Source organism: Anarrhichthys ocellatus, unplaced genomic scaffold, assembly GCF_004355925.1.
Source record: "Anarrhichthys ocellatus isolate YVR2014 unplaced genomic scaffold, GSC_Weel_1.0 scaffold3, whole genome shotgun sequence".
In the NCBI taxonomy this organism is placed as follows: Eukaryota; Metazoa; Chordata; class Actinopteri; order Perciformes; family Anarhichadidae; genus Anarrhichthys; species Anarrhichthys ocellatus.
The window spans coordinates 8,135,706-8,148,570 of NW_022280033.1; the positions used below are offsets into that span (position 1 = coordinate 8,135,706).

General features: G+C 39.7%; 1 protein-coding gene across 9 annotated transcripts in view; it reads right to left on the minus strand.

Moving 5' to 3' along the window:
- LOC116400010 (protocadherin-15-like) overlaps window positions 1-1,952 on the minus strand; it is a 188,174-nt gene extending 186,222 nt beyond the window's left edge. For all 9 annotated transcript variants that reach the window (XM_031877626.1, XM_031877682.1, XM_031877658.1 and 6 more), the window contains exon 1: window positions 1,526-1,952. The gene's annotated coding sequence lies outside the window, so the exon portion shown is untranslated. The remainder of the gene's footprint in view (window positions 1-1,525) is intronic.
- Between the last annotated feature and the right edge of the window lie 10,913 nt (window positions 1,953-12,865).

Genomic DNA, 12,865 nt, shown 5'->3' on the forward strand with positions numbered 1-12,865 from the left:
GCTGGCTTTCAACCCTCTTGCATACCCCTCAATCATCAGATGCTATCCCGCTGAGCAAGCCATGACAATGGGCTGCCTATGGAGTAGGACACAAGCAGCATATCAATGGAGTCTGGCTGGCTTGAGCTGCGCTTCTCTTCACCTCTCATTTCCCAAATGTGAGCCTCTGGAAAGAAGTGGTCCAAACCTCGACTGATGGAAGACATCCCGGAGCAATGCTTTTAAAGTATTCCCTGCACAGTTCCAGGGCACTATACCAAACCTGTGGCTGCTGGGAACTGTAGTGCACTGAATACAATAACGTCATAGTATACAAGAGAGAAAAGAGTACCTTAAAAACTCATTTAGTTTTTCTTGATGCTTATATAAGCAGCACTATGCAAATACAATTATGTTAATGTATTTAATTGCACTGAATTAATCCTGAGATTAATAGTTACCCATCTGTCTGCAGCAACATACAATCACAGAAATACAGTGAAATTAAGATGGGTCAGGGCCGGCAATAAGTGTGTGCTATTGTCCTCTGTAAACTTACACTTGACATATTATGGTATAATGGTCCAATTCAAGCTGCACTGAACTGATTGATGCACTGGGGGTTTCTTTATTCGTGCCACTCAATACTAAACAAATCACAATGGCTTTTGTGCTTATACATTTGGCCTTCAGATGCTTGCTATTGTACAGTAGAGATCGATAGACTGAGGTTCAAGGCATGAGACAATGCATTATATGCTGTGTAATGAAAATGATGATGCTCTCTGTGCCCTCAGTTTGTTCAGGATCAAGATCACCTTACGTCCATCAAGTGTTTTCTAAGGATTTACTGCATTATTAATGAACTTAATTGTAAATTATTTATATCTCTATAGGGCAGCATTATGCAATGCTGATTTTCTTCAGTGTTTCATTAATGCTGTTGGTCCATCAAGTGACTATATATCTTATGACAAGAAAGACGTCTCCCTCAGCTTCTGGAGAGGTGAAAAATGACGATCAGAATCAAATGTGTTCCTTAAATAGTGGCACTCCGAGGGGAAGGGAGCTCACACCGAATTCATTTTTCGATGCCCCGTTTAGAGTAGGTCGAGACATTTTATGGCAGCTTTGACCCGGCTACCAAACATGCAGTAACGCAGACTAAAACCCTTTAGTGTCGATCAGTTCTGAATTGGTGCACATTCTGCAGATAGCCTTCATGTGTTGCCACAGAGCGCTTGAGCAGGCTGACGTGTTGAGCGTGTGAAATACTAATGCATGGTCCCGAAAGCCATGCAACGTGAGGGATAACACTCCACGAAGTCTACGCCTGTCAAGTAAATGTAGATTTCAATGCTATTATTCAAAGGGATTGCGATGGCACCTGTGTGCGTAAAAGACTCCGATAAAGGATGTGTTTTTGTGCAAACGCCAACTGTTATATGTTCAGAATGGATTTAGCTGTCTGCCTCAATTTGACATAATGTAATTAATCCCAACAACCGGGAAACAAAATACCCTCTGTATAAAAATGTTACCTTACCTCACGGACGCACCCGCTGTATTCCAAGTGCACCAAAGGTCATTGCGCAAATATTCAGAGGAAAAGATGTAGGAGTGATGAGAAGTAGGTTACACTGCACAATACCTAATCCAGTTCTTAGTGTCCTTCAGACGTCGTCAACCCTCTAATCTTCAAAGCGCGAGGGGAGCTCAGAGACTCCGTTCATAATCTCACCGCTGTCACTTCACTTCTCTTGCGCAGACAAAGTTTTCCGCGTTTATTTCTCGAATGCAGGCGAAACCCTGCACAAAATAATGTTCACGTTTTTTTCCGATGTCAAAAAGTGGGAGAGGTCGGCTCGGTATTCAGCAAGGAAGCCTGTTCACCATTGCCGACAGGTGGCAAGTCCAACCACCCGCTGAAAAAGATTCACACATCATGTAAGTGGGACGTGGAGACTGCCAGAGCCATAAACCGATTCTCTGGGGCAGATTAAGCGAGTCGTTGTGTTGATTTCCCCTCTCTCTCCCTCTCTTCTTGCGCTCTGGCGCCACCCGAAGTTGTTGTGAGGAGTTTTATCCACACTCAAGGATTCCCAAATGTCATGCCCAATCCGCTGTAACCGGATTTAAGCCTATTGATTACAATTTTGATTTAGGGACACACCTTCTGAGATTACACTTTGTTGAGTAGGTTTATATATTTTGGTGTAGAAATGTGATTTCCTTCTGACATTGTTATTCTACTCGGAGCATCAAATGAATTAAATATCAGTGAGATGGAACTAAACCAAATCTATCTGGAGCCTCACTGAACGCCCGCAACAGCGAGATGTTGAAGTTATGGGCCAAATAATAAACACCTCAGAATGTGTGTTATGGCTACAACCAGATGTTAATATTGCTTAGAATCAGTTTTCCTGGTGTCAGTTAGCTAGTCACTCATTCTTCCGGGCATCTCAGCACACGCGCCACACCTTCAAGCGCTGCAGTACTTTCTGCCTTTAGCCGTCACGTGACAGTCACGCCCACCTGCGCACCTGGTGTCCATTCTCTAATCTGCTCCCTAGCCTTTGAACTATGCACTTTCCCTCATCAAAATATCAAGTAAATATTTAGTTTGCATCAATACATAGGATGTCAAATGCAGTATGACAAAAATATCAGGATGTTCTACTGCTACCACTATTCTGACACACAAACCTCTAAGCAGCAAATACATTAGTAAGAGGGTCAACGTTCAAGGTGTCATGTTGTGAGGAAGCCGTATGCCCCATTGAATGCATAGTGCATGCAGCAGTACCTACTTTGTAAGGGCAGCTGTAGTATGGACTAAAAGTAACATGAAAAAGTATACGGTTTGGAACGCAGCTGTTGTTTTAACTTCATCGGCCGGTTTACTTGTCCTGCATTTAATCACAATCATCTGTATGGGGATCCCGGAGACTTCCTGGCCCTCTTAAAACATCATAAAAATGTATTCAACACAGTTTTATCACCTTGATACCGCATTACTTGAATTCCATAATCACCAAACGCTTGTAAATGTGATTTTGATATCGCCTTTTGGAAGTCAGGGACAGGAAATGATGCATAGATTTGTTTGCGTTAATTCGATACCCCAGCTATAAACATTACTGAATACAATGGACTCTCACTATTCTCTATTTTAAAAGTTGATGTTGACAGTACTTTTTTTACGTAGCACTATACCTCCAAAATACCAAATACGTCTGGATTTCTGTTATTTTTGTAACAGTTTTAGTCTGAGAGGGAGGTAGACATCTCTGGAGTCTAATTGAGCACATGCAGTAAGTAATGTCACTCTGTAGGATAACATATTGTATATTTCTCAGTTTGTTAATGTGTCTTTGGCAAACAAAGGGAATATACAGTATAATTGTCCATATAGAGTATAACATAGGCCATAACACCTGACATTTTTCTTCCTTTTCTGGTATAATAAAAATGATACCATATATTGCCACCTTCATTAATTGTGCAAGCCCAGTTTGTGGCAAAGGAAAGGGTTACCACTGTAACATGTTGGGTTTTAATAAGGTCAGAATAAAAGGGGAAGAAAAAGGTTGAAGATTATGATCATGTTTTATGCATAGGCTACTGTATTAGGGTCAAAATCCACTACCTGCAACATTGAGTCTTAACAATGTGGTTCTCAATTTGATGAGGCAAACTAGACATTTCCAGCTCTGCCTGTTGCTCTTCAATGACCGGTTGTCGAGAATGAAGGTTAAATCAGACCCTATATAACACATAATCTAGAGCTGCGTATGCCTTATGACATTACAACTGAGTTCATGTTTGAGTGAGAAAGACTTTGAAGCAACTTTAGTGTGCTGTGTTTGCAAGTGTTGACAATCTGCATAATATCTATTCATCAGACAGGATCTGAAAGATCAGTTGTAATTTGTCTATTTCTGACTGTAGATCTTGCTAAGCAGAGGGAAAACAACCTCAGTGCCAAGCACATTGGATGTGAGTGCTGACTCTGCACATAAGATTGTATAGTACACACATACCTTATCGTATCCCACACTGATCCAATGTAAGCTCTGATCTGCAAATTCCAAAATCCTAACCTGGCGAATGTTAATACATCAGCATTTCTTTTCTCAAGTGTTCCCTTTCTTACTGCGAAAGAGAGGAGAGACACTCTTAAACACTCTTGTATTATGCACTTCTGATTTTATGCGACACTTATGATGTTATGCAAGACCGATCTAATTATTTCACGCTTCTAAGCACTGATCCTGTTGATAATTGTATGACATTACAACTGTTCAGAGGGCAACAGCCAAATGGCCTTTCCACATTTGGTCGGACCAATCAAGACGGTCTTGTTATAAACATCTATGTAATGAATAGTGTTGGGAAGATTGACATTATATAAGGCCGTATTATGAACCAATGTCGCAGGCCACGGCTTCCAGTAATTTGTTAGTACTGATTTTCAAAAATGAAAAGCAATTTCACAAGTTTCATTAAGTAAATCAGCTGTTAAATTAGCTTAAAAAATGTCTCTTAATTTGAAAATGCAATAATACAAATCCTAATTCATGATTAGATAAACCACAAAATACAAATAAACCAATTAATTTTCTGCACAGTATCCTGCACACAACATTTACGTAATGTGTGACTTTCACTAATAACTTGTGTAAAACCCAATCATCAGTTCAAACTTCAAGGCTTTATTTTCTTCAAATGCAAACCTCAAATGTAGGCAGTCGAAGAACACAACCCATGCGACGTCTGAAATGTACAGAATGAACATTAAAGAAAGTCAATAAAAGAACATCAAACACATCATTAAGGTGCATAAAGACACCGCAGAAGCATGTGACATGAATTGGAGTGTCTGATTGAAATGTTCAAACTATTACAGCATAATGGGACCAAAACAGAATATATTGTTTCATTTGTCATTTTCAAACCGCAGCATCCATCATGGTCACAGAATAGACGACAAGAGGAACAACCCTGCTTTGAGAATTTCGTTTGGCAAAAACAGGTAATGTAGGCTAAGAACTGTGTCAAATTAATCCGCTTTCATATAAGTAGAGAAAAGTAAGCTGAGTTGTGAGGTCAAAAGCAAATGCAGGAAGACATACACAACGCCAACAAACAAGCCTTTCGATCACTGATATGGAAAAAAATACAAGAAGCAGAGCAGCACTGTCATATGAAATGGTGAATAATGATCTTTCATCGGTTTTTGTGAACCCTTGGGGGCCAAGCGATTCTCGCTTGATTTAGCGCTAGAGGGAAGCTGAGGAACCCTTCAGCAATGGCCACTATACTGTGTGACTGAATGTCCCAAACAAAGACGTGCTTGACGTAATACTACGTCTAAACGATTTTTGAAGTTCAGGTAGGAAAGTTATTAGGGATTAAAAGCCATATTTGAATCTGAGATGGGCATTAAAGCAGCTTAGGCTTCTCTACACAAAATAAATGACTAAGCTCGACACCAGTATTGAATGTAATTACTTACGGGGCAGAAGTGGGAGAAACTTTATTATGCATGCAGGCTACTTGTCATGAAAAGCGTCCTTGAGATGTCCTTTATCGATTTTCAGGTAGGTTGGAATCATTTGTCCACAAACACCGAGCTTAATCATAATAACTCAATCCGTCTGGTCCAATCAGGAGTTCGGCCAATGACTGCGGAGAGATGTTTAATCTAATTAAAATCCATTTGTGTTTGTCTGACAGATCCATTAGCCAACAGATTTAAAGGATATAGTACTGTCGTTAAAGCACAAACAATAACTGCTATTTCAGGGGGAATTAGTGCTAAATGGCTCAACACGCAGCACTTGGCCAAACCACAAATCTCCCAGTAAGCTCTCGATGAATAAAACATGTGGATTATATCAAAGAAATGTTGCAGTTTTTGTCTGTAAGAAGTCACCATCCTTCCTTTTTATGCAGATAAAGATGTCAGATGTGTCTCTCCTTTACTATGCAGTAGCATTTCTTAACAACTTGAAAGGTTCATAACACAGCTGTACATCTGACTCTTGACTGACGATCTAACACTGCTCTGATTTACATGAAAGATATTACTTTCTCTCATGAGCAAATTGAGACATATTCAGCTTTCACAGTCACACCTGATCTTTTGTAACATGTGCCCTGTTGGTTCTGTCCTTGTTTTAAAAAAGTGAATGCATGTTCCATTTATATTTTCAAACCAACTTTGATATCTGCTTACCTGCAGTCAAAAAGTATTAGCTCCAATTTTGATTAGAGTACAAAAATGAATGCCACCACAATTAAGTAGTTCATTAATCTTCATGACAGCACATCATTTTTGTGTGAACATGACAGTTATTGCAACACAGAACAAAATGTGAATTTTAGTTTCACATGCCCAAAGTGAGTGCTCACTGTGTTACGCCTGTGATAAAAAATATCCACTGTGTTTTGCTAAATTTAAGTCTCTCCCACCAAAAATCGTGTTCTGTGCTTATCATTATTGCTGGCGGGATACCATAATTTGTCTTCTATAATCAGATGATGAACAATTTAACCTCCCAGGCAGCCCTCTGCTTGGTATGCACAAGGCAGCACACATGTTAGGATGGATTTTGGAATGAGAATTAAATCAAACAAGAGCCTGGCCAATGACAGGTGGTTGCCAATCACTGTGTGTCAATGGCAGGTGGCAGCCAGTCATGGGTGTGCCAACTGATTTGGCACATCCATTGCACATTGTTTACCGTCAGGAACAGAGAGCGAGGGGTGACAGCGAAAGCATGGAAGAAGTCATGTGGATTATTCATGTCACATAACAAACTGCATCATGGTTAAACAAATGTGTTAATCAAGGGCAAATGAAAATAGATGTAATAGAAGCAATATCTGATAGTCAGTCAATTAGAGGACAACAACAAAATAGAATCGATCTGTATAATGAAACTGGAGGCAAGAAATGCTTTCTTAATTAAAGAGCAAGTGACAGCGAGTTTAGGAGAGACACTCTTGGGTTTATGAACTCAGTTAAACTTATCATATAATGATGCATTCTTAAAATTCCCTACCTATCCCAGAAACAGTCAATAAGAAGTAAATTAAAAAATAGAATACATTAATAAACCCTTCACTGTATATCTGTTTACAACTACACTATATGATACATTCGCTAATTAGGGGGTTAACATATAGTGCTATGCCATTTTGTAATATTGTAATAGTATTTTGAAAGATTCACAAGAATAAGACAGCAGCACAATAATCGTTGATAGTATCATACAAGAAGAACCAGTGCAATGTGTTGAAAAGAAAAGTGAGCTCATCTTCAATCTCAGTGATCGTGTTATTCATCTTGTGATAATTATAAAGTATGCAGCGCAGGACATATGATGTGTCAAATACATATAATCCATAATTAAACAATGATTAATAATAAATGAAATGCAAATGTGGTTGCCATTACTCTGATTATTTTGCATTTAAAGCTGGCATGTGCAATGCAGACTTTGTTATGCGAAACTGGAATTTTCCGAAAGAAAATCTAATTTGTAAAGTCAGAGGACCAAAATTCTTTAATTTTGAACATCATTTTTATGGCCATTTTTATCAGGGACTGGACATGAGAAGGGTATGACATGGAACAAAGGTTCCAAGGCTGGAACCAAATCCTGGACATTGCGATAAAGCGGCATGCGCCAGAACCACTATAAAGGAACTCCAAATGAGCAACCTTCTGCTGGTTTCTTTCTGTTTAATTGAGTATATTTGACCTTCTGGGAAATGTTAATGGAGCCAAAAATACAGAAGTCTGAAACTGACCATCCAGGCTTTGGAGTCGATGGAGGAGTCAGGGGATTTTGATTCTAATATTGTGGCACATTAAAACCTCTGAGGACCCTGACTGTGTGCTGAGCCCAGCCCGGCCAAAGCTTTGGTACAGGAGAAGGCCATGTACATAGGCTGGAATACATTAGAATGACTTATTGTGTGAATAAACCCTTTTATTGGTTATGAACTCCAAGTACTGGGATCAAACAATTACAAACATGTCTGCATCCATCCTAGACAAGTCCCCCATTTGTCGCAAACTGGCGTAGAATGTAAGAAACAAAAACATATGTCACACATTAGAGATTAAAAAAATGACAAAACCTTACCCCAAAATGACAAAACCTTACCCCAAACTAGCTGGAGGTCCAGTAGGAACAGAGAAGACAGATCAGAAAATGAAGTCACTTAAATAGACCTGAGCCTCTCAGGTGTAGACTATTTCCCAAAGTCCTTCCGTACTCAGCCTCTTGGCTTCCGAACCCAATCACACACTCAACCACAGCAGGAAAAGAGGAAGTGAAGTCACAGCATCTAATCACTAAATGTGGGCAAGGCTTTAACCTGTGGAGACATCGCCTTCACATGTGATTAACAAATGTAAACCGCTGTCTTTTGTTGGATTCTTTTAGGTTTTTTTTTCTGTATAGATAAAACATAATGCACACTATATCACCTGACCTTATAAGCTAGGGCAAACCTGACTGATAATATTTTATTTTTCCGACAAATTTCTTTCAAATCTCTCATGCTTTCCATTATAATTACTATTCTACTGTTGTAATCACTTCTGCATGCCTTTGTTCCCAACAAGTTTAGAAGTCATTAACCTGGCGGCTGAGATACTGAAGCACCGGCAGGCCCCAGAAAACACTGTGTGTGTGTGTGTGTGTGTGTGTGTGTGTGCCGTGAGCCCCATTGTCTCCAGAGAGATTTGATTTATATCCTGCCTCAGTCTGTTGTTTGGCATCTTCTCACTCCCTGCTACCCTCTGTCCCCCAGAGCGGGAGCGAGCCAGCCCTTCCCTTCACCACACATTATGTCCATGGCGGCGCTCTCATGCAGCCACCTATACCCATTTTGAATGACAACGAAATCATTAACAACAGCAGAAATGTTACACAGCCTTTTAAACACAGATTCCATTTTTTTATAGAGTACTTTTCATCTGTACAGAACGAGTAAATGGCCAGCACGATCTATTTTCAGGGTTGGATTTGTTTTATAGAATGTGTAAAAGGGAAAAAAAGTATGTTGTCAAAGTCATATCTCAGTGGGTGCAGAGGCTGACTGTGATCTGTGTTTTTGGTGTGGCTCAAATATAGTGAGATCAAGGCCTGAGGCAAATTAATGCGCAGTTTGAACAAGCTTCTATCGTCGCTTTAAGATAACAAAAAGCCAATTTGACATTCGTACTATCGTGATGTGGGCACAATGGCCCAGCCTGGAGCCACAAGAATGAATGTCAGCCTCAATTTTAAGGAGCTAACGGGGCATAACATGGCAGCATCGTCCACAGGTGTTGCCAAAGTGCTACAGATCAAATGTAATTCATGTAAAACCAGGCGATATCAAAACAATCTTCAGGGCACTGAGATTGAACAGAGAGACATATGGATAAACCACATCAGTGCTTTGGTCCGATGATGAGAACAAATCGCTTTAGTGGCTCTGGGCTGTTACCCAAATGAATCCCTTATAAAAGGGTTAGACAAGGCACATGAAGTCACTCAAACTCTCTCAGCCTCTGCATTTGATGTTGCCAGTATGTGGCTGTCTCAATAGTTACAGGTACCATGTAATCATATGAAAATCCAACCAAAGTTTTTGAAGCCATAACCCGGTGTGTGCACTCAATTGTCCAATCCCAAAATAATGGGCAGAAATAGCCAGCAGCAAAGCAGGTGTGTGGCAAGGGATAAGAAGACTTATCTGCATAAGAGCAAATATACTAAAAAAGATCACATTAGCATAGTTTTGCCTGAGAACTAAACTCTTGAAGGGTGTTGCTGGCAATGGCACGGATAGATTAGAAATAAATATGAAAATAAATAAGTGTGCTTGTTCCTTGAGGCTGTTAGCGGCGGTGGTGGCGGTGATGCGGTTTAGTCCCCTGCAGGGCTCACAGCAGCATCCGTCTTTTCTGATCCCCAGTGAAACTGTTTATCCATTAATTTCCTCTTGATTTAATTGGCAGGATGGAGGAGCCTCCTCCTCCTTCCGAACTGACCTGCAGGTTTATTAGTCCCACCACAGTGGGCCATCTTCTCCTGCATCTTATTCATTTATTTTTGTCGTCAATTCAGGCTGTGAACATGATGTCTTTGCCCTTTATCCCTCATTTTATTTTACACCCTAACAGATGATTAAATCAAGAGGTAAGAAAAATCACCGTAGATATAAAGTTATAGATCAGAGAAACATGCACTTGTTTGCACAGGCTGTGGAAATCCTGTCTAAGCATCTGTCTATTTTTTATAAGAAACAATAACATTTTTTGTATGAAGGTGAATGATTAAAATGGCATTAGTACATTATATTGTACATTTTTGTTGATAATACTTTTGACATCAAATTAGTGCTGGATTGTAATGTACAGTACGTTGTGTTATTCGGTTAGGAATTTCAGTTATTTATTTTCCTAATGGTTTGTGTAATTACTTACAGAATTAAATACATTTCATTTTTTAATTCTGATGACAAGATATCATTAGAATTATCTTGAAAAACACCCCTTGAGATCCCCCACTGTGACGAAGAAAAACATAAAGTTAGTGGTCCAATCTGGGAGTATTTCTGTGGAAAATGGATACATCTGTTCATCTTTAATAAAAGAGAGTTCACAAAAGTAAGCGTCCACAGCAATGCTAGTGACTCTGTGAGGCTCTGCTTGGCTAAATGCTAACAAGCCCACAAGGACAACATATGCTGAATTTATGTTTATCAGGAATGAGATTCACCACGTTTGCCTTCGAAGTTTAGCGCGTTAGCATGATAACATTTTCTATTTACTGCTCAATCAATCTCGGAAACCATTGGCTGTGACAGAATTGAATAAATAAGAAATTGCCTCGTGCAGCTTGGACATTCATTTTCAGTAACTTGTGATAACACACATTATTTGGAGAATAGAGTTTGAATTTCATCTATATTAAAAGGCTGACAGGTTTTCAATATACTCAACGACTGATTCAATTCCACCACTCGTTTTGTTTGTATATCTGCTATATTTTGTTTACAGTAACTTTCCAGCCTTTTCACTGATTATATAAACTACAACCACATAAAAGCCCTCTTGAGAACCTGCTTCAACTCAAGAGTGCCAGCTTTATGTGAGGGCTAAAGGCTGTGTGTGCCTGCTGTGTGTGCCTGTCGTCCATACAGCACAAGATGATAAACAACATAGCAGAAGGTCATGTTAGGAAGTGTGGGGCCATGGAAAAGCCATCAACTGCCCCCCCCCCCTCCAAACAGCCTCCCCTCCCATTTTCAGCTCAGTGCACTCTTTAGCAGAATTATTGATGGTGCTTGTGAGGTACAGACGACCAGGATGAAGATGTCTCAATGCCTGGGCTGCAAAACAAGAGCTATGGCAAAGGGTGGGACAGCAGGCGGAACAACACATGCAGTATTTATTGCTGTGTTCAATAAGGGGAAAGAGAGGAAGAAAAATGGAAGTGATCTCAAAAGTGGAGCAACATAGAACTCATCCTATACTCTATTAGGAGTGGTTGAGGATATCTGGCAATATACACTCTCTTTTTAGATCATGCTGCAGCTGAAAACGACACTAACCACTAACATGTATCACCAATATGTATCACTAACATGCATTGAATACACTAACATGTATTCAAAACACTACAGTTGAAGGCTGTAAGACAAAGCAAACAAATGCACTGTAAGAGTTTAAATAACTCAGTAGGGGGGGGATTATCTGTGGAGCGACCCCTTAAACAAGCGAGTAGTAATATGATCGATTGTTACTTTACAATGATTGATAATAGCAACTATTTTAGTATACCATATTTAAGAATTGCGAAATCAGAAGCAAGTCAATCAGTCACAATGAAAAACACAAGATTTCAAATTGTTTGCAAAACATCTAAATAAAGCATGACAGTTTCTTGCAAATGCAAAATTAAATCTTACTTTGTGGTTTTCAATCAGGATCTGAGGAGAATTTTCACCTTTTACTTCAAAGTGTTACAGTTTTACAGAAAAGAGAGGGAGAAATGTGGGGGTGCCATGCAACAAATGGTCTGCGCCACAAGATGCTTACCTGTACTGTACATTGCGCAAACTCTACTGACTCCCCAGGAAGCTGGAAAGAGCATTTTATATTAAGTATTATATAAAAACTTAAAGTGCCTTATTATAATAATGGTTCCGGTACATCATAAGTACTCCTGCAGGTGTTTTACAATGGATGTAAGTCATTTCACCTTGTGAAAAAGGTTTAGGTTGGAAGAGAGCGGGTGTTTTTTTTTCTTCTTTTTTGGTGAAGATGTCCTGTTTCTTCAGTTTCATCATGCTTACAGTACCTTACTTGTCTCCTCTTCAAGCCCAGTGCTAACTGATCTGTTTCTTCTCTCTATTCCCAGGATGTTCAGTTTGTCATCATAATACTGCTTTATGTGCCGCATGGAGATAAAAAGGCAGCAAAGGGATGAAGATGTGTCTCATGCAAAGAAGACCATGCAGCTTTTTTTTTCTTTCTAAGAATGTCCTTGATGATGACTGCTCTTCATTAGAACGAGCGATGTGTCCTCTTTGCTTCCATCTTTGTTTTCTCAGTGAAATTAACATTCCATACCTCGAGCCCCGCAAAGAGATAACTCTTATGATGACAGTTAATGAAACTCACTGCTCCGAGATTTATTTAATACCCCCCCCCCCCCCTTGATGTGTATTCACAGCATGGGAAAGAGGAAAGCATGAGTTGAGGCACACACACACCCAGTAGTCAGTGTCCCTTTTGATAAATGCCACGGCCACAGAGAACGTCCATGTGATCCACGTTCATAAGAATGAGTTCATCATCAGAAGGTGA